The sequence below is a fragment of the Acanthopagrus latus genome, chromosome 13 (genome assembly GCF_904848185.1).
Source record: "Acanthopagrus latus isolate v.2019 chromosome 13, fAcaLat1.1, whole genome shotgun sequence".
Lineage (NCBI taxonomy): Eukaryota > Metazoa > Chordata > Actinopteri > Spariformes > Sparidae > Acanthopagrus > Acanthopagrus latus.
The window spans coordinates 13,073,804-13,094,531 of NC_051051.1; the positions used below are offsets into that span (position 1 = coordinate 13,073,804).

General features: G+C 43.3%; 1 protein-coding gene across 6 annotated transcripts in view; it reads right to left on the bottom strand.

Moving 5' to 3' along the window:
* srrm3 (serine/arginine repetitive matrix 3) overlaps nt 1-20,279 on the bottom strand; it is an 84,636-nt gene extending 64,357 nt beyond the window's left edge. For 4 of the 6 annotated variants that reach the window (XR_005078663.1, XR_005078662.1, XM_037120234.1 and 1 more), the window contains exons 1-2: nt 20,158-20,279; nt 18,503-19,123 (exon numbers count right to left, since the gene is read on the bottom strand). The gene's annotated coding sequence lies outside the window, so the exon portion shown is untranslated. Of the gene's footprint in view, nt 1-18,502; nt 19,124-20,157 lie in introns of those variants that run through there. The other 2 variants (XM_037120231.1, XM_037120233.1) reach the window with 2 other exon arrangements.
* Nucleotides 20,280-20,728: the final 449 nt, after the last annotated feature.

Genomic DNA, 20,728 nt, shown 5'->3' on the forward strand with positions numbered 1-20,728 from the left:
GTGTTTCCCTCTATATCCAGCCTTTGTGCTAGGCTAAGCTGACCCAGTTGCTTGCTCCAGATCATACATGCCAACACAAGATTCCCCTGGGAGATTCCTGTTTATCATTACCCTTCCCCATTTTCCTTTAGAAATAGCATTTCCTCACTTTTTCCCCCCAATGTATGACAAAGTTTCACACAATTTTCCCCTTTTAGTCATCACAACTTTCACTCTGGGCATCACAACCTGTACAGTTGACTTTTTCCAAGTAAAATTGGAAAGGTAAAAGTAAAATGAAAAGTATTTAAAATAAAAATGCTGTTACAGTTTACTTTGTTTATTTTTGTCCTATTATTCATAATTTTTATACTTTAAAAGTCACCAGAATGCAAGTCTCTGACATTTTTCAGGGGTAGGACCTCCAGATCCCCATCGCTGGTTTTGAAATCCTCCCTATTTTTGAGGTCTCAAGGTTGGCAACTATGCTCCAGCTTCACATTCATAGCAAAGACATGACAGAGGTATCGATCTTCTTTACAACCTCTGCAAGAAAGCAGAGGGCTGGTAAGAGACTGGTAGTGATGCAAGAAGACAGGCGCATTGCTGGCCAATCACAGCGGTGGCTCAGTTTCCCCCATCTCAGTCATCCCGCAGCATAAATAGAACTTCAGTGTCAGATTCTAACACACTTACCCCCGACTGTAACTAGATCACAGATCCATTTCTATCCTTACTCACTCACTCTAATCCTGTCCATCTCCCACATTCCCAACTTTCTGTTGCTAATCATATTTGTCGCCACTGAATAAATGGCTGACATCCTCACAAACCCTTCCCCTTTAAACAACTGCACAGCTGCCAAAGCCAGAAGCCCAGCGTCCGATGCCTCGGTTGCCTGAACTCCTTGAACTCTATATTCATTACTGAGTGGCAGATGGGTTGAATATAGAATTTTCCATTGATTTCGATGTGTCTCTGGTGAGCTGGATGACCTCACACACTATCCGATTCACGAGCTTTTAAAAGAACCTATAGGATTCATGGTCGGCAACTTTTAGCCGTGCGCCCCCTGAGGAGGTAGATTCTCCTGTTTCTCCCTAATGGAAAAGGCATTGGGCATGAAATTTCCCCTGACAGCTCACTCCTTTACACCCTACATTGTGGGGTTAATCAATGGGGTTGGAGATTTGAGGATGGAATACAGATGAGAGTCGGATTCAGATGTGCTGAAGAGGGCACATCATCAGACGCAGCTCTCTCCATCTGTAGGTGGATAATCTAAAATGTTCAAATTTGCGTGCTTTTCCAGGCCGCAACATATTCATGTTAGATCTCCGGGCCTTGCACACGGACACCTCTATTGTGGAAAGGGGACAAAAAAAATTGCCAGGGAGCCAATCATCTTGCCGATGGCATTCACCTATGGGCCACTTGCCTTTACCGCGCGAGTAAAGGTCAGACTCTTTTTCCCGTAGCACGGCTCCGGAGGAGGCCGGGGTTGCGTGAAAAACACAGTCCGCTGTTCTCCGCTAAAAGAGAACTCACACAATAGAACAGTATGTGCAGCACACAGCCGCATTTGCTGTTGAAGTTTATCCTTTAAAAAACATGCTGGAGTTTGTTTGTTTTTAACCTTCAGGAGGTACAAAAAGTTCAAGTGCCCTCTAACATTTTGTGCTGGTTGGGCTGATCTCATGTTTGAATAGAGCTGACATTCATTTACACCAAATCCTTTTCTGCCAGATAGACTGGTGCTGACATAAAACCAACAGAGATCTAACTAACTAGCTAATAAGTTATCAACTTTGGGAGATGCATCTCTGTATCCATCTGATTTTCTTCGTGAATCCTTGAACTCAGAGTCTTCTGAGGAGATGCCACAAAACAATTATCAACCTGTAACAGTACTGCAGAGTATCACAGGACTTTAAAGTATATGCTGCTGATGTATGAAGGCTACAATACCTGTGACTTCCTATTGCTGAGAAAGCCAGTTTTCACAGTAACACCCACTGAAAATGCGAGTCAACAAGAGCTCTTTTATGGGAGCCTCAGAGATAGAAGGGCTGTCAGTGTGTCTCTTTTATCAGATTGGTTAATATAAGTGGGTCCCTGTGGTAAATAGCGGCGCTGTATTGCCGGCGACAAATGCCCTGACTCAAACACAATAGCAATAGTAAAATGTCCCACTTTATCTCCATCTTCTCGCTAAAGCCCCTGCCCGCTATCACAGCCGTTGTAGCGTAACAAGGGCGAAGTGGCAGCCTCCGGAGAGCGCAGCGCCTCAAACATCCTTTCACCTCACACCTCTGTGTCTGCCTCAGACAACACACCCATTTTCTAATTCTTCCACTAAAGGTCCAAGGAGAGCAATGAAGCCAAACACTCCCCCAAAAAGAAATTGGCAGCTAGGGTCCATAAATGTTCGGCAGCTCTCTGCTGTGTGAATTGCTGCAGCCCGCTGCTGGTGTTTGGCCTCGCTGAGCTCCCAGAACAGCTTTGTTTCACTGTGCGTGTGTTTTTGGCCTCTTTATTTGAACTGCAGGCTCTTTGTAATACTGTCTCTAGTTGCCTTGCTTAATATGAGTGCTATTGTTTTTGCATTGTATTCTCCTGAGTCTTGCGTTCTTATGCATGTAGACCAAAACTCTGTTTTTAAAGTTCTGCTTTCACGAAACAGAATGATTTCTTTCTTCTGCGGCCGCAGCCTCAACTGGAAACTGATTTCATCTCGTTTAATCAGCCTTATTAGCATAAGGCATTGGAAGTGGAATAATTTCACTTATGACTGAAGTGCAAATTTTACTGATTGCAGAAGTTTAAATTGCTTACTAAATCAAGGTTGTGAAAGTCTGATAGTGGCATGGCACCAAAAAAAAAAAAAATCACTATAAAGGAGATGCTAGTGAGAGCATTTGTGTATGTAATAGAGTAGAAAAAAGTAGTGTAGTTATAAGACTTTTACAAACACAGGTATACAGATTGATAAATTAAAACTAATTATGTATTATAGACCTCAATGTAGGATGACTATTTTATCAACAAACATGTCTGATATTTACAACTTAAAATCTGGACGATTACATCAGGACTTTCTAAGCCGGACCACAAAAAACAATGAGAGAGACATCCCAGAGCAGCTGATGGTGCTGCCAAGCAACACTTTACATCCAAACCCTTGAGGCTAACCTTGGTTAGCATACTACTGTTGACAGGAACTTCAAATCTCACCTCAAGTTCTTGCTGAAGAATAGAAAACTTGTGTTGACAGCATCCGCCACTCATCTAGACACGTTTAATCTGCTGCTTTCGTTTCTCACAACATCACGCTATCATGCTAATCCGCATTTAGTTTACATCTGCTTCCCCATGAGATCACGTGAGAGGGATCACGTCTGAGCTCAAATTCAGTCTGCCTAAAATGTGTCCGACGCCAGAGGGCTGAGGCCATGTCCGCACTGCTGCATGGAGCGGTGTTCGCTTTTCTGAAATTTTTATGAATACTGAATGTCCAAACTGCACCAAATTTGACCTGCTGAGTGTGAGGTAGATCCACCAAACTATTCCCAAAATTAGTGGATAACATACATTCAGACAGACAGAAATTCCTTGCTTTGTAGTTGGATGATTTGAGAATTCAATGACATATAACTTTTGAATAACAACTGCAAATGACATTAATACCATCTGTCATACAACTGACTGACTGCGAAACTCAAAAGTTACTGAGCTACTGTACTTCTTATTTTTAGTTTAAAAAAAGAACCTGAACTCAGTGCCACTAAAAGTCTCTTCAACATTTTGAAAGTTTTGATGAATCTGCTAGTAAAGACTGAATAATAACATTACAACATGAATAATACATTATTGAATTCCCACAGGGAGAACCTCCACCAGCTCCCTAAACGATGACTATAAATACTTCTGGCAGGTAGTAACTGGGGATGGAAAGAAAATGCAATTGTTTTATTCTATGATTTCCTATTGGTATAATGAATCCAAAATAGATGGTTTTAGTCTGAAAATAAGAGGCCTGCTGTTGTTTGTGTTTCTGACAACCACCACTACAAGTGGTGAGTTGAAACAACGCAATTTCTTTATTCATGAGCGTGCACACATTGGAAGGCTCTTTGAAACTTTGGGAAAGCAGAAAAGAAACAAAGAGACACACAAGCTGAGAATTCACTTCCAGCAGAACTTGCCAAGATTAAAAAGAAGTTCTGGTTCAATTTAAGATTTGACTGTGTGAAAGACGAATTCTGCATTGTGGTTATTACAACCACCGCATTATTTAATGCTGAGGGAGAAAAGAGGAGGCAACTCACTTCTCTTCATACTTAAATATGCCTTTGTTTTTCCTGGTCCTGGGTCAGTATTTGCCTCGGGTGGAAGAAGTATTCAGATTGATATGAGTAAAAGCACAGCTAGTGTTACAGACAGCTAACAGTCCAGACTGGGAGCTCGGGGTGGTTTTTACAACCAGGACAGGTTGGGCTTAGTGGGTTAGCATGCTAACTTCAGTAGATATCCCTGCAACTCAAAACATAGATGTCTTTGACAAAACATTAATCACATTCGGGTGTTAATTTTCATAAATTATTTTGATGTTTTTAAGCCAAAATTCGTCCATATTGCAAGTAACAAACTTAAAAACAACAAAGTAATTTGTTACTTCCTCTAATTTCTTTTACTTCTCTACACTTTTTTTACTTTTATTGTGGAATACTAAATAATTTGACAGCTATTGAAATTAATTCATGAGAGAAGGGGAGGGGTCTGTTTGGTGTTTTGACCGTAACAACCCAGACATATGAAACAAGACAACGAGCCCCAACTAAGCTCTGGATTTTATGTAAGAGGTCAAATGCTAAAAAGTTTTGGAGTGGTTTAGTGATGATAATCACATTATCCGCTTATAATATATGTTTTTATGTATACTTAACTAGTAACTATAGGTGTCAATGACTGTAATGGAGTAAACAACATAATAACTTGAATTGGAAATATTCAGGTAGAGTACATAATTGTACTTTAGTGCTCAATCAAAAGTCCTCATGTTGTAACTCATGTTCCCACCGCTGGCATTCACTGCCACATGTTCTAATTCAACCAAATCAAATATGTGCAATGCCAACACTGCCAGAAATGTAATATGGACAATTTTTGCAGATGTTGGCACCAGCTTTCCTTTTCAGAGGTCTTGATGAAGAGGTCTCCCGCTCTGCCGCGGCTTTCATCCTTTAGACTGCTAACAATTACTGTGAGTAATTGCTTGTGGTTGCTTGATTAAAGTGGTGACAGCGGATAGGAGACATAAAAGGAGGTGACAGTATGTAGATGTTAAGAGGATGTCCTCTACTGACAGAAGTAACGTGTTACTTCACCATGCCTAATGCGCTACTCGGGAGAATAGACACTTTAACATGTCCACAGAGTACCCAAAACACATCGGACATTATTAGCCCTCGACTGACCAGACTGCACTTGAATACACACAGATTGCAACTCTCACGCTCTCCATTTACAGGAAACAATAAAGTCAGTTCTCCAATGAGACATCCATGCTTTGCATTCATGCCACTGAGAGGTTCTTGGAATAGAAACATTCAAACACAATGCTGAGTAAAACTGGCTCCAAATGACAGTAAGCTTACCATATTTACAAGACTGAGTAAAACACTGCAAGCAAATTGGCTCCATTTTTTTTATTATTTCTTTTTAATGCTTAGTCCAAAAAATAATTTGGGGATTTTCTACTGAGTGGTTCTGTCTAGCAGGAGATAAGGGGGCTAGATGGAGGCTGCCACCCAGTAGGTGATCTGATGTGGGGTGAGGGGGAATGCCATCCCCTTTGTTGGCAAAAAGACTGAAATGCGTCCCTCTCGTTAAAGGACAAGTTCACCAAAAACAAAAAACTAAATGGCCCCATATTTGTCCGACAAAATCCAGATCCCAGGAAGACCCCAAATAGATTAAAACAATATTTGATTCCAGATTTTGGCTTTAAATAGGGTATGAAAAAGAACATCTCTGCATATTAGTTTGGGATTCAGAGGCCATCTGGAGACTTGGATTCCATAACGCAAGCTTTGTGATTGTATTTCATTTTTTTCTGTTGTTTTAAACACTTTAAAACAAGTCCCCATCTGATTCAGACGTTTAGGAGAGTACTGCAACACTGTTCAGCTGTGAAGCTCCGCAATTCTTTGCCAACTACTATCTGCCACCCCCCCTCGCCATCCCCGGGTATCTGAGAGAGAGAATGGGCAGAGGGGCTATTCAGTCGATAGTAAAGTCTGCCTGATTCATTGATCCTTTATCTGACTGAGATTTGAGGTGAGCTACAAGCTGTGGCCTGAGCACGGCTCTGAAATTTCAGTAGCTTAACTGTGTATTGATAAATCCGTGTGACTGTCTGTGGTGCTGAAGTAGCAGGTGGATTTGTAAATACGTATATTTCTTCTGGCAAGATTGTCTTGGATCTATAAGAATCTCTAACCTGTAGTATATACTGTAAGCTCTCTGTAAATTCTATACCATATTGTAGCTTATGGAGTAGTGTGACCTTCATGATCAAGGTGACAAGTAGCAACACGTAGTCACATAAGAGCGAGAGGATCACAGAGACACACTGCTGCCTGTATTATCCCCGTGAAATTCCTAGAATATTTCTATGATCATTCAGAAATATATCCCAAGACCGAGCCACATTAGTAAGAGAACATTCTGAAAAAGGGACATGACTACAGATATAGCTTTTACTACGGGTTAAGGGTTAGGGTTTGGGCCCACCCTCCACTGTTAAAAATATACAAATCAAAGACTGCTGCCACCTAATATCTCCCTCCTCGCAGTCCAGTAAGCAAGGAGGGAGTTTGAATCCACTGTCTGGCAGACGCTGTCTGATGGAGCATCTAAATAATTCACTACCCACTGTCCGTGTCCACATACCTGTATACTCTCTCACAGAAGAGAGTAGTTACCATAGATACACACAGGCTACCCTGCTGTTTGTGGGGTACAGCCATGTTAGGTTCTCGCACCGCCTGCCTTTTACAGACTCAAAGAACATGTCGTGGATGTGTTTGCACAAGTAAAGAATGTTCTCCTCTAGGCTTTTCGGTCGAGCTTCCTCTGGGCGTGAATCTGACTGACTTGTTTTGCCCAATTTAACTCGTGCCTGCCGCCAAAGTGTTTGTGAGAGCGCCGGTAAGCAAAATCGGTCCTATGTGAATACCCACACACAGTGGGGAGCCTTGTTATTTGGAGGAACTGAATGTTGCTTTTGGAAAAAAAAAAAAAAACAACCCAAAAAACGACCCATCAAGCATGTGTTTAAACTCGGAGCAGTACAGATGTTTGAAGGATCTCATACGGAGACGCTGGATCATTTCACTTTGTTGCTTCTCTTTTCTTTTTTCATCTGACTGTACTTAGTCTCACATACTCACTCACATACTTAGTCCTACTGGAAATGTTAAGAATTTCACATACATTAAAAGCCTCAACGCCTGCATGGGTTCTCTCTGGGTACAATCCAAAGACATGCAAATAAAAGCTAGGTGAATCAGTTGTTCTTGTCCATGAATGGTTGATAAACCTTTAAAGGGATAGTTTGTGTTTTTTGAAGTGGGGTCAAATAAAGTACATATCTATAGTCGACCTGTTCCCTACATCGCCGTCACACCTGCCTTTCTTTTGGCACTACATTTCAACTGTTAAAAATTGTACCAGCTATTAATGACTGAACATCCAGGGTGGATGTGGGGTGAGCTCCTACTTTTACACGTACAGTATTTACACATATCTTACTCCTCATTCTCGGCAATTACTTGTTTTACTCTCCCTTTTTTGTAGGTGTAATCGATAGATATGTGAACCGGGCACTGGTTACTAATCCTGTCCTCAACCCCTGTTCTTATATTTCACTCTCAACAGGCAGACTGAAAATAAGCCTCGACTATCTAATCGAAAACACACTGCATTGTGGGTGACCTTTTCAGTCAAATGTATGATCCTATTGATTTCATACTGCCTGTCAGTGTTATCCCAGTATTTTCTTGCCACGTTACCAATCATTTACAACAATTACAGCAGCCATGTGTTGTTTTCATGTTATTCCTCGTACCCTCTTTGTGCAAAAGCAAAACAGCGCCCAGGTGGTGTTAAGTGGCCAATAATCCACATTATTAGGGCAATCAAAGGGTGAAGTAAAACTCAAGCTGCTGGAGAAGTAGCTTGTGAATAACACGCATGCTGGCACACAGGTCTTTCTGAGGATATTCATTATTTACCAAGACCCATTTGGTCATAATGCTCATAATCATCTAACTGTGGAGGCTTCAGATGGATGCTTATTCAGTAAACACACACAGCATATACCAAGCAGCGCAGAGAGAGAGAGAGAGAGACACACACAATCATCAGTCAGCACACGCGCACAAACACACTTACAATTTTACATAATCATAGAAAGAGAGTGCGATTGATTCGCCCCTCCCCCACTGTACGACTCTCTGACAGGGAGGAGTGTGCCCAACACACACACACACACACTCCCGATAACACGCAAAGACAGAAATACCAGCCTATCTCCAAGCTGAGCTCAGGTATAGACTTTACACACTGGAGTCAATCTGCTAGAAGCATCCTCCAGTGCATCGGCTCTGAGCCGACGATAAAGGGAACAAACTGTTATTTTAGGTCTGGCCTGCTCTGAATGGGGGAAGGCGGCGCGATGACTGCAGCAGGCACGGCTGATATGAATTCCCAGTGTGCTCGGCGAGAGAAAAAGATGGAAAAGGTCAGAGCCTGCATTCATCTTTTCGGCACAGTTTTTTGCTCGCAGCATCACCACCTCCTGCTTTTATTTCGCTGCGTCCTTGGCCTTCTTCCCATCTCTCCGGGGTAAATAAATGGAATTCTGCCACGCGGTGCGGCTCGGCGCTGATGACATTTTGTCTGCTGTTTTTTTTTTTATTCCTCGCTCGCGACGAACCATTGTCACTCATTACACGCGCCCACCGACAATACTGTTTATCCGGGGCAATTAAAATGCTGTTTATTTAAAAGACCGCGCGTGATCCAAATGAATGTTGTTACGATCCAACATCATTTACATAGATCATAAAACTGCAAGCTGAGGCTAGCAGGGGATTACATTAGTTTACCCTTGTAAATACTGTTTTTTAATGGGTGAGAGAGGGAGGCTGGTAATTTACCAAACAAGCCATTATTGAGGCTCGGTCTCATTTCCTCATGTGAGAGCTGCTCCCTGAGTCATCATCTTATCTCTGTTCGATCCTCTCCAGCACCTCACCCACTCAGGATTATGACAGCTCTGGATGGGCTGCTGAGAGGATCATTTCTCCCACTCACTCTTCTGCTTTATCAACAGTATCTATCGCCGCAGGAGGCTTTCCGAGGAACACTAAGACACAAAAACAATCATTTCCTGCTCGACAAACACCTGTGTGTGTGTGTGTGTGTGTGTGTGTGTGTGTGTGTGTGTGTGTGTGCGCAATAAAGCGCATTAAAGCTGTCATTAATAAAGCATTTGTGTGTGTGTGTAAATCTCTCGCGGCAGAGCTGAAGAGCTCAAGTTTGGCTTCGGGGTGCTGATTTAAGTTTTGTGTCATTTGTGGATTTTGGATAAAGTAAAACGTCCTAATTAAAACATAGTTGAGTCGTTTGTTTCTCTTGCTTTTCACACAGGGGAGGTTAATTATCTTGTCTTTCTTTTGCTTCTGCAGTATTGCAAAAGTGAGAACCCTGACCTTGTGTAGAAAACATGGTGCTGCTGTTACAAAGTGGCTCAAATTGGATTTCTTTTAAACCAGCCCAATTTTTAGGGAAAAAAAATGAATGAAACAACAACAACAAGATCGAATATAAAATGTACTATAGGGAGTTCAAACTCGGAACCTGTGAGTTTTGCCATTGTTTACTATGTAACTTCGCTGAATGAGGCAGCATCACAACGTTCAATGCTTTACAGCGGCACATCGCAGGCGGCGCCAAATACCACCGTAATATGGAGAGTACGTTTTTTGGGTTTCCCTCTGATATCCTCTGGCCGCTCTGTCTCAACTCTGTGATTTACAGAGCTTCCCTGAAAGCAACCTGAATGTGCTGCGTTAGCTCTGCTAGCTGGGTGAATGCGTTTCACCTCTGTCACGCCAGCTTTGGAGAATAAGGATGTTTTCAAGTTCAGGGTCAGAATGTGCACCAGAACCGGTGCCGGGAGTGTTGGCTATGGAAGCAGGCCAAAGAGAACGCTGTTGGAGGAAGCTAAAACAAAACAAAACAAAATAAAACAAAAAAAAACCAGAAACAGTGATCGAGCAAAGTCTATTGAATGAGTGAGTGCCGAGTATTAGCTGTCTCTCTAAGTCACATATCTTGTGTTGTTGCTTGACGTTCACCCGCGTTAGCAAAGTTGTCGACTCACTAGTACTTGGCAGAGGTTTAGCTGTTAGCATGTTCCAGCCATATGTCAGTGACTATGGTTCAGCTTACGTTATCTTGACGTGCTGAGCACGCGCGTTTACTTCAAGGCTTAGGTTTGTAATACGTAACATTGCTGCAACGTTCATCAGATTAACTGTTTTTCCCCTCATTAGATATGTTCCCTTAAACTTAAACTGTAAAGTGAAAAGGTGAGAATCATGTTTCAGTGGAGGATGTCTTTTCTTTTCGTGATGTTATAATACCATCACAACAAAAAAAACCCAACACCACTGTGATATAAAATGTAGGTCGTATCACCCACCACTCATAGACAGACAGAGAGATAGATGTTTGCTGAAGAGAGAATAGCGTTTGTGAGTGTGTGTTAGTTCTCTGGAGTCAGTGTGGCAGATGGCTATGTGTTGAGGGTGTGTTGGCCAGAGCAGCTGTTCTCATCGCGCCTCTCTCCATTCTTCTCACCCTCACGCCCACACACACACATAAACACACACGCACACACACACACATAAACACACACACACAGAGGAGCTCCTGAAAAAGTACACCTGGATCACCTGATGGAACCATACACTGATCCCCTCCATTATTCACGAGCTTGACCGAAGAGCGGCTACATGACCACCCTAATAAGCTGTAAATTCTTAACGCGGGGCTCTGCCGCCGTCGACCACTCTCCCTCTCTCTGAGCCCTCCTGTGATTGTCGCGCTGAGAAAACACCGTGCGGCCCGTGACATCATGCTCAAATTATGAGGGAAACAGCCCGCCGATGAGTCGAGTGAGCGCAGGAATAAGGAATGGAGCATTTTCACTGCTCTCCCTCCCCCCACCCCTCTTTGTCTCAGGCTCCCCTCTCTCTTTCCTTCCCTTCACCTCTTCTCTGAGGAAGAACTTCAAAGCAGCTCTGAAGTCGGTGGGATAGAGGAAGGGGATCCCTAGGGGACAGCACCACACACACACACACACACGCACACACACACACACACCCACACACACACACACGGCCCAAAGATGGCTAACAAGCAGTCAAACACTGCCCTTTGAGCAGTAACTGGGTGACAGCTTCAAACGGGCCTTGACTCGAAAAGAGCACGGCCGCTTCTCATGACTGTATTGACTTCAATAATGCAGTTTCATGTGCCTGTTTTATCATGCATCTCTTGCCAAAACACACACACACAAAATGTGCGCGCCTGTGCACGCAAGCTGCACAGAAAAGAAATCCGTCTGGTAGAAAAGCTTGCACAGATTTGATAACAGAAAGGATAATAAGGCCAACATTTAATTTAGTAATAATAGATCTGAAGAAACTAATGAATAAAACATTGTCTTATTTAACAATTATCAGCTGCAGAGGACAAAGTTCATTACAAAACAGCCCCCAACCCCATAAAAAAAGAGGAAGAAAAGTTGGGTTGAATTATTCAGTTTTCGGTCCTTGATCTAAATTTTATCTAATGTTTTTCTGCTTCTTGATGAGGATGAATCTGGGGCTAAGCTCCCTTTGATCAGGAGATCAAGCAGGCGTTCTCTTGATCTTCCAAGTTGCTTAAATGCTTTCCACATTGGGAGGCTGACCTCAAACCTAAGGTTACATTATTGACGTATAGAATCCGAATGCAAACCACTGACAGAATGTCAAGTGTGATTTCAGGAGGCCTTGAGAGGAGGACAGACCCTAAACAGACGAGGTGAGGCTGCCTTGGCATCTTTCTCCCCATAAAAAGAGTTTCACAGTCTGATTTGGGTATCAAGATGAGTCATACTCTCTAGCAGGGGTTTTTGTTAACAGTGTGATGCACCTCCCGAGGGCCGTGCAGTTTGAAGAGGGGTGCTGAGGGAGAGGTTAGATACTGTATGAGCTGAAAAAAGGAAGAGGGGCATGTTGGTGTTATATAAATATCAAGCTGATGCTGTTGGTCCGATGATTTAGCACCCTTGCCATCATGGTCAGCAGATGAAACAGCAGCAGGTGTGACGCAAAGTTAAAAAAACAAAGGAACTAGTGCCTGTTCGCTATAAGTTGTGGTTTTAAAAAAAATGGCACTCGCTCCCGGAGTCATAACTCGGTCAAATCCTAACACAGATATTACAGATTTCCAGATTCAGTGAGACTACACTTTTGAGTACATCATTTTGTCTGATGTCCATCAAGTAGAAGGTAATGTAAGGGAAATTCTCCTTTGTTTAAGTCTGAGAGTTCCTCGCTGTCTGGATGAATTAGACTCTGTGAGATGAATCAGACCTCTTTAATACATGTGACATCGAGAGAAGGCCCACAGAATTCTCTGCAGTCTTTCAGACCATCTCAACTTATATGCTGTCAGGTAATAACAGGACAGTGGATACATACCCCATGAGAAGGCTGGGTCAATCGGTTACACATTCCAGTATTGATCATGTCTTCCTCAGAACAATGGCCCCTTAAAGTTACCAGAGAGGGTGACTATCAGCTAACTCTCATCTGACTTCCTCACAACTTCCTCAGAGAATCAGACAGATCGATTGCCACATTTCCCCCAGTTATACCTCAAACGGCGACAACTGCACATTCTCCATCGCTCATTTGTCCCAAGGCATCCCTCAGGGTTCAGTGCTAGGTCCTCTTCCATTCTTCCTCTACATGCCCCTCCCAATACCATCATATGCCGACATAGTCTCCCCTACCACTGTTGTGCTGCCGACGTCCAATTGTACAGTTTTTACCAAATTTATCATCCCTGCAACTCAGTCCGCTCTGACCAGTTGCCCCTCTGAAATGAAATCATGGATGCAGGTCAATTTCCTTCGACTAAACTGTAATAAATCAGACCTGATCATCATCATCTGCCCCACATCCCTCACCGAAACCACGGACAACTCTGACAAGTCCACTCTGAAACTTCGTTTTCATTTTCAACAGCAACCTCTCCTTCGAAAAACACGTCAATCACATCAGAACTGCCTTCACTGACCTAAAAAACGTAGCTCGTCTCCACCCATCACTCTCTGCTGCTGAAACACTGATCCAGGCCTTCATTTCATCCAGAATGGACTACCGCAACAGCATTCTTTATGGCACATCATCCATAAATCCAGCTAGACAACATAGGATGAAGACTAACTTGAGTGAAACTCCAGTACTTCACGAGTACACTGCAAACAGCATCTACTAAAAGCTAATTGGGCATACTAAAACATGATGCAGGTTAAAAAAAATAAAAAAAAATAAAAAAACAGGGCTCAAATTGTAGCCCACGGCTAAGTTAATGACTTCGTAGCAAAACTGCACTTTGTGTTACCTTAGAGTCACACAGGTGCAGAATGGAACCCACTTTTTAACATAATGACTTGAGTATTGGTTCACAAAGCACTGGAAATGCCCCCCCAGAAAAAGCCACATTGGAATGATACATGTGCTCCTCTGCCAGATTGAGGAAATGGGATAAAACATCAAATGCTAACTCCGAGAAGAATCAACCAGAAAGAGAGTGTACCTGTCTGTGTTTGTGTGTACTCAAAAGGCGGAGGATTAAAAATGGATGCGCTCTAACATGGGAAGAGTGCTGTGCTATTTTGTCAGCCTGAGCGCTGTGACACGGGCCCTGCTGCAGAACCGGCAGGGTGGGGGAGTTGGGGGTGCTGGGGTGGGTGGGTGGTGGGTGATAATTTATCTCAGGTAACCTTAATGGAAGATGGGAAGGTGCTGCATTCTGCCTGTGAGTGGGCTGCAGCAGGCCCTGATGATGGCAACAACAGCCCACAACAACAGCATATAGCTCATAACAGCCTCTCAAGGACCGCAGCCAGGGCAGAGTGTACTGAGTATCAGTCTATATCAAACCAGGGTGTTACAGCAGCAGCTCATGTGTCTTCAAGCAGTGGATGGTTGGAGGCTGCAACGTCATGTCTGTCGAGTGAAACTGGTAAAATGGCTGTTTTATATGTATTGTTCTGATGTCTCCAGAGGTGTTATCATCAAGGACAATCAGGTCTGTGAAACGTGCATATGGTATGCTGTACTCTGTGTACAGTGAAACAGGTTTTGCTTGCTGTAATTATTCCTCCTGGTCGTATATATGCTGCTCACCAGTAGGAGATCCCTTTCTGATGCACTTTCAATGGACGGGAAGTGATGTTGGAAAAAAAACAACCAGGTAAACAAAAAAAAAAAACCCAAAAAACTAAACCAACTGTTTTTAAGTTATTCCGCCCTTCAGACTATCTTCGAATGTGCACCAAGTCAGTCATACAAATGTATGACACAACCTGTTATATCGCCTACTTTCTGAAAGATTCCTTAAAATTACCTTCTCCAGAAGCGTTTTCAGCCCGCTCTACAACTGCCTACTCAAAAAGAGGAACTTTTCACTGTGTACATGGCCTTAACAAAGTGATGTCAGTGTTGTCACGAGCCAGTAGCTCATGAACGTGCCAGCGCAAAACTGACATGACACATCAGATAAACGTCGGCCACTGTCATCAGGGAGTGTCGTCTTATTTGCCGATAGTAGGACAGCAGGCTATGAGGAGATTACCTGCCGGTACCAAAGTTCAGGCAATACATCTGTGCATTCCTTCATAATACAATTTTAAAAAAAAAATAAAAGTGTAATTTAACTTTTAGCTTCTTTTTAGTGCAAAAAGTCTCAAATATCTGTGTAATAATTGTTGAGGGGGTTTAATTTCCCACTGGTGGTGAAAGGTCTTCTTCAATCTTGCTAAAAAAAGAACATTCTTGAAAAAGGATGCTTCACCCGCAATCTACCAAAAAGACAGAGCAGTAAAACTAAATCTTGAGCTAGAAGTCCTCCATGAGTGGATTTGTATTTGAGACAGGAACGCGGACTGACAAGCTTTTTAAATAAAACATGAAGGAGACACCACCTGCAGAGCAACCACACAGCCCGGCTACGCAACAGTCCTCGCCATGCCAACTGAAGCACAGTTTCAAGGAGAATCAGGAAGTAATGTTTCGGGCTTTGAGTCTATTTGGCTTTCTATGAATAAGCAGACACACCCTTTATTTGCTCTCAGAAGGCAGCAATGTGTGTGTTCGTGTGTGTTTTTTTTAAATCATACCATCAGACCACATCATGAGACGATGTCTGCCTATTGTGCTTTGACGCTTGGTAAATTGCCGGAAACACTTCGACCAGATAAAAGCTACCTTTCCAGCCCTCCTCTGCCACTGTCCCTTCTCGCTCTCCCTCCCCTTGAGGCTTCACCGACAGCGGCTTCGCCCTTCAGGAGAGCTGAAGAAGAGGGGAAGTAGGACAGGAGGAGGAGCGGTGTGTGTGTCTGCCAGCGGGGATGGGAGGACAGGAAAGCACGCATTGACGGAGGCTGCATGTGGCGAGGAGGGACAGCGAAAAGAAGCACTGAGATGCTGCAGAGTGGTGGAGGTGGAGCTGGTGGTGGTGGTAGGGGGGGGCGGGTATCAATGCTCATCTAGGAACAATGTGAGTGTGGAGCAGGCAGGAGACAGATGCTTTGTGGAGGAAGGAGGCTGAGAGACAGACGGTGGAGGGAGATAGAGCCGGAGTGAGTGACATTCCCCTCACACCTCTATGAGCAGCCACATCCTAATACAAGCTAATCCCTCTATCAGCCTCTTACCTCACCTGGGCCTATCTCGCCTCCGACAAAATGGAAGACTGCTTCCGGAGATACACTCGGTATTTCAGCGCTGCGGTGCTCGCGTCCCCATGAGTCTTTGGTCGGCGCCGCCGCTGTCCTGTCACTCACACAGCTCCTGCTGACCGAGCTCCGTCAACATGGTGGGCATTTGAGAACTTAGTCCCACAGCTGCATATATCGTGGCATAATTTGCAGGATGGATTATGAGTGTGTGTCCTCAGTTAGGGGCTGCGGCTGAAGATTCGTTTCCTTATCAACTAAAATGCCACTCGGTAAAGTACCTCCACCGAGGCCCAACAATCCCCTTTAATTCAATCAAGCCTGATCCAACATGAAACTTGACAGCCCTGTATCACTCTCCCATAACTTCCTCTGAAACCAGCCAGCCACTAGGAGAACAACACGGCACAGAAGGAATCATGATCTCCATTGTGGCTTTGAAGAAGAAGAATAGATTTCATTATGGATCCACACCCAATCGCATTCACTTGATGATAGCAGCCGCCTGAAAACACAAAAACCAGTGCAATGCAAAGGCAGGCGATGCGGATGTGAAGAATCAGGTGTTGTTCTTGGATGAGGATACAGCACAGAAACATTGGGCGCAAAGTAAAAATAAAATATATTAAAAAACAAAAACAAAAAGCGACTTACTTAAAATACTGTCCGGCTCACTTGCAAAGGAAGTCCACTGTATATGTGGGTGGGCAGTCTGTCTGCGAATCTGTGGCACTCTGATATTACTCAAAATGTTTTATTAAGCTAATGCATACACCTACGTGTTTTGACTCAGAGTCTTTCACCCGGGCATTTCTTTCATTTTTTATTTATTTATTTATTTTAAATCCGCATACAAAAAATAAATAAATAAAATCTAAATTTCATGATGATGTCAAACTGAAAAAAAAGCAGCAATATCTTGCACTTAAGCAGGAAACGTCTACATTTTCATTGCAAAAATGACTCTCACACTGATTAATCCTCTCTAAAATCAACTCATGGATCGACAAATTGACAATGACTAATTGTTTCGGCTTTAGTATCAATATTTGTGTCACGATACAAACAGTCCATGTATCAGGAAGCAGCTCTGAGCGAGTCACAAGTGCTGAGATCCTCTCCATGTGGACTTACTGCGTATTAAGAACTCTTAGGATGTTTCTTTCCATCTGTAATATTCAGAGAGAATGTCACATTTAGCTCAGACATTCATGATATCATACACCAGGATGACAAATCTTGCAAAGACTGCAGAAAGACTTGAGATTGAGATCATTAAATCTGTCAAATTTGATCTCCAAACTAATGGTTTTACCTTTTCCTTTTTTTAAATAAACGTCTTTAATCTCTAAACTATACGCTCGATCTGCTTCTGCAGAGGTCAAAGTTTCAAAATGGGCCAGACGGCGTGACGAAAACAACATCTCTCCCCGGGTCGGTGCACAGCTTTGGTGCATCTGATATGTTTACGAACAATTTACGGCTTGGCTGCTCAGGAGACCTGACTCTTTTCAGCCCGGCAGCGCTGGATGAGAGGATTCACACGTTGTTAGTGAAATGACACTGAGTGAAGGCTGTCAGCTGCCTCCTTTACAGCATCAGCACAGGCAATGTTAACCCCTGTGCTCTGTAAGCCATTCAAAAACAGCCATGGTGAGTGTTCATTATAGCAAAGCAGGGTGAACTAACAGTCAAAAAAACAAAAACAAAACAAAAACAGTGAGTGGACAAATAAGTCATCAGTCTGTGCTGCAGGTGAAGAAAACTACCAAGATCTTGATATTTTTAAACACTTTGTTGAACAAAAGTCAGCTCACATTTCTGCCTCTTATACAAAAAAATGTGACTAACATATTTTATTCTAGCTGTGTGTGTCAGCCCCTCAAATGCTGAGGCAACACCGCGTATTAACACGGCGTGTAAACTGGAGTCGAGGCGGTGTAACCACACACACACACACACACACACACACGAACGGCAACAATATGAAAACAGTGCCGGAAAGGTTAAACGTCCCGGGGCCAGCAGGGCGGAGGACGGGTGGGTGGTGGTGGAGGTGGAGGTGGAGGGGGGGATGAGGGGGATGAAGGAGGAGAAGCAGCAGCTGGCCACAGTGGAGCGACGGAAATCGACGAGTTATAAAACCACCACCATCTGCAGAGCGCAGCACAAGCTGCCCAGCACGCACACACACAGTAACAGACACACACACGGCACACGTCCAGCCCTTTATCACCGAGGAGCCCGTCTTTATTATCTCTCACGGGCTGACCACAGGAGCAGTGTATGAAGAAGCTAACGTAAACACCGCCTGAATACGGGCGGACGGTATTTCTGAACCAGGAAGGGAAGGGAGCGTGTTGCTCCCCCCCTCACCAGTGATGCTCGTTGTTTTCAACTTGATCCGATTTAAGCCTCCGCGCGAACTCTTACCTTCTCTGCGGGTCCCGTCGCCTCGCGGTCGTCGGCGTTTTCGGGCGGAGAGCGGCGGGTAGTTCTTCTGCTGCTCGGGACTCGGGTCGGCGCTGGTCCGCTGGTCGCTGGTGCTGATGCTGAGGCTGAGCCGCCGTCTTCAGTCGCCTTCCTCTTCAGCGCTAGCTAGCCCCGCTGCCTCTGCTCGCCTTGTGGTGCTGAAGTGGACAGCGCACCGACGAGAGCTGGGAAACAAAAAAAAAAAAAAAAAAAAAAAAAAAAACCCACACTGCGCTTCTGTAGCCCCGCCCGCGGCGCAGCGCCCTCTGTCGGGCCGGAGGAGCGGACCGCAGCCCCCCCGGCCCCCCGTCCCCCGCAGAGACACGGGAGTCGAAGAGTACTGGGAGAGCGCCACCTAGCGTGGTGACGTCCCAGTGTTTTTGTCGGTGAAATTGACCTGACTGTGGGCCACAGTGGAGCAGTTCAATGTTTAATTATTATTTGGAAGGTATATCCCAAAAAAAAGGGTATTTTAACACGCTACACTAGTGAAAGCACAGACACATGCTCTTATTCATAATGGCCGCGTCCATGTTGCTGCTCCAGTTTCAGGGTCCAGTTTCAGTCCTACCTGAAGTATACCTATAAAGAGAAAATACTATTAGGTATTAGCATATGTCTAATAATGATATTATTTAATCTCTATATTATCTATCCTGTTCATGAAGTCTGACTTATTATGATGTGATAATGTTATAAAATTACTGATAACATTTGTTATATATTGAATCAATCCAAATAGAAATTACTTAATAAAAGTGTATTTCTTGATTTCCCTCCCAAAAATATCCCCTCCCCATCACTTTTAAACAGTGAAATACTTAGAGCTAAACTGGGGGGAAAAAAACAACCCAAAACATAAAAATAAGAATTCAAGAGCTAAACTGAAAACATACAGTACAATGAACTAGGGGTCATTCCATGCCATTGATTTTTTTGCTTGAAAACTTCTATTAAATAAATGTTACCTTGTAAAATATTACTGCTGTGCTCAAAATACTTTATAAGTTGTGTGTGTGTTTGGTTTTTTTTTCTCCTTTTTTCTTTCAAGGTTGACCCTCATAGCTAAATTTCAGTGCGACAGAGTGCAACAGATCTTGTTAAATATTACCTTCACTTTTTGGGTTATTTTGCCTGTGGATTTTCCAAAGAGGATTATTTTACATTCCTTGAAACTTTTTTAAGTGAAAGTGTTGATATTCATTGCGTATGTAAAAAAATAATACAAATCAAAGATGTTGAATGATAGTCTCTGATACCTATTGAGGCTGTTTTTCCATTATGTTCTGGAAATTTGATTTATGCTGATTTATAATGATTGATTAAATTCCAAGTGAAGCTCACTGTTTTCAGCTGACTGATGACATTTTAGACAATAAAATGTGTTGATTGACTTTAAAATATCCCGCCTGCACTACACGTTATAGTGTTCGATACCCATATTTGAGGGATCACTGCAAAAAGTGTGCCGTTATATTGGTATCGGAATTGTTTACACCCAACAAACGGTATTGGCACTGACACCAGAAACTGCATGCGAGTCAGGCTCTAACCTAAATACATTTGAGTCATTTAAGTCATCATATCTAAAGTAAAATAACCAGTCTTTGACTTACAAGTGCAAGTTGAGTCTCCAGTTATGCATTTTCTGTTAAATCAAGTTACAAGTCATCAAGGCAGTGACTTGAGTCCAGAGCTCTTGCTCCTGGGACACTTGAGCACAACCGAGCAATCATTAATATTATTGGTAACACCTGTGCCTTCCCTACAATGACTGGTCAGACCGTCTGCGGAGAAAACACCTGCAGCTCATTCAGCAGAAATGCTGTTTTATAAACTGCGTGCTGTTTCATTATTCTAGCTGCATGGGCTTTTGACGTAGTCCCACCTCTGTGTTCAGTGAGCCTTTGTCCTATTTCACATAGCAGAATCCGGTGTAAAACTGCAAAAGCGAAAGGCAGAAATCTCACATCAAAGCAGCCATCCGTTCACACTCTTATATAATGAGCGGGTGGAAGTATAACTGGGACCCTCTGGGCCCTTCTCAAGAAGCCCTGGTGGTCCCGCAGTATCTAGTATTGACAACCCCTGCCAACTCAAGCCTTTCTTACTTCCACTAGTGTGAGATACTCGTTACAGCATAAGATACATGTGACTAAATAACAGTAACTGAAGTGATACATTTTA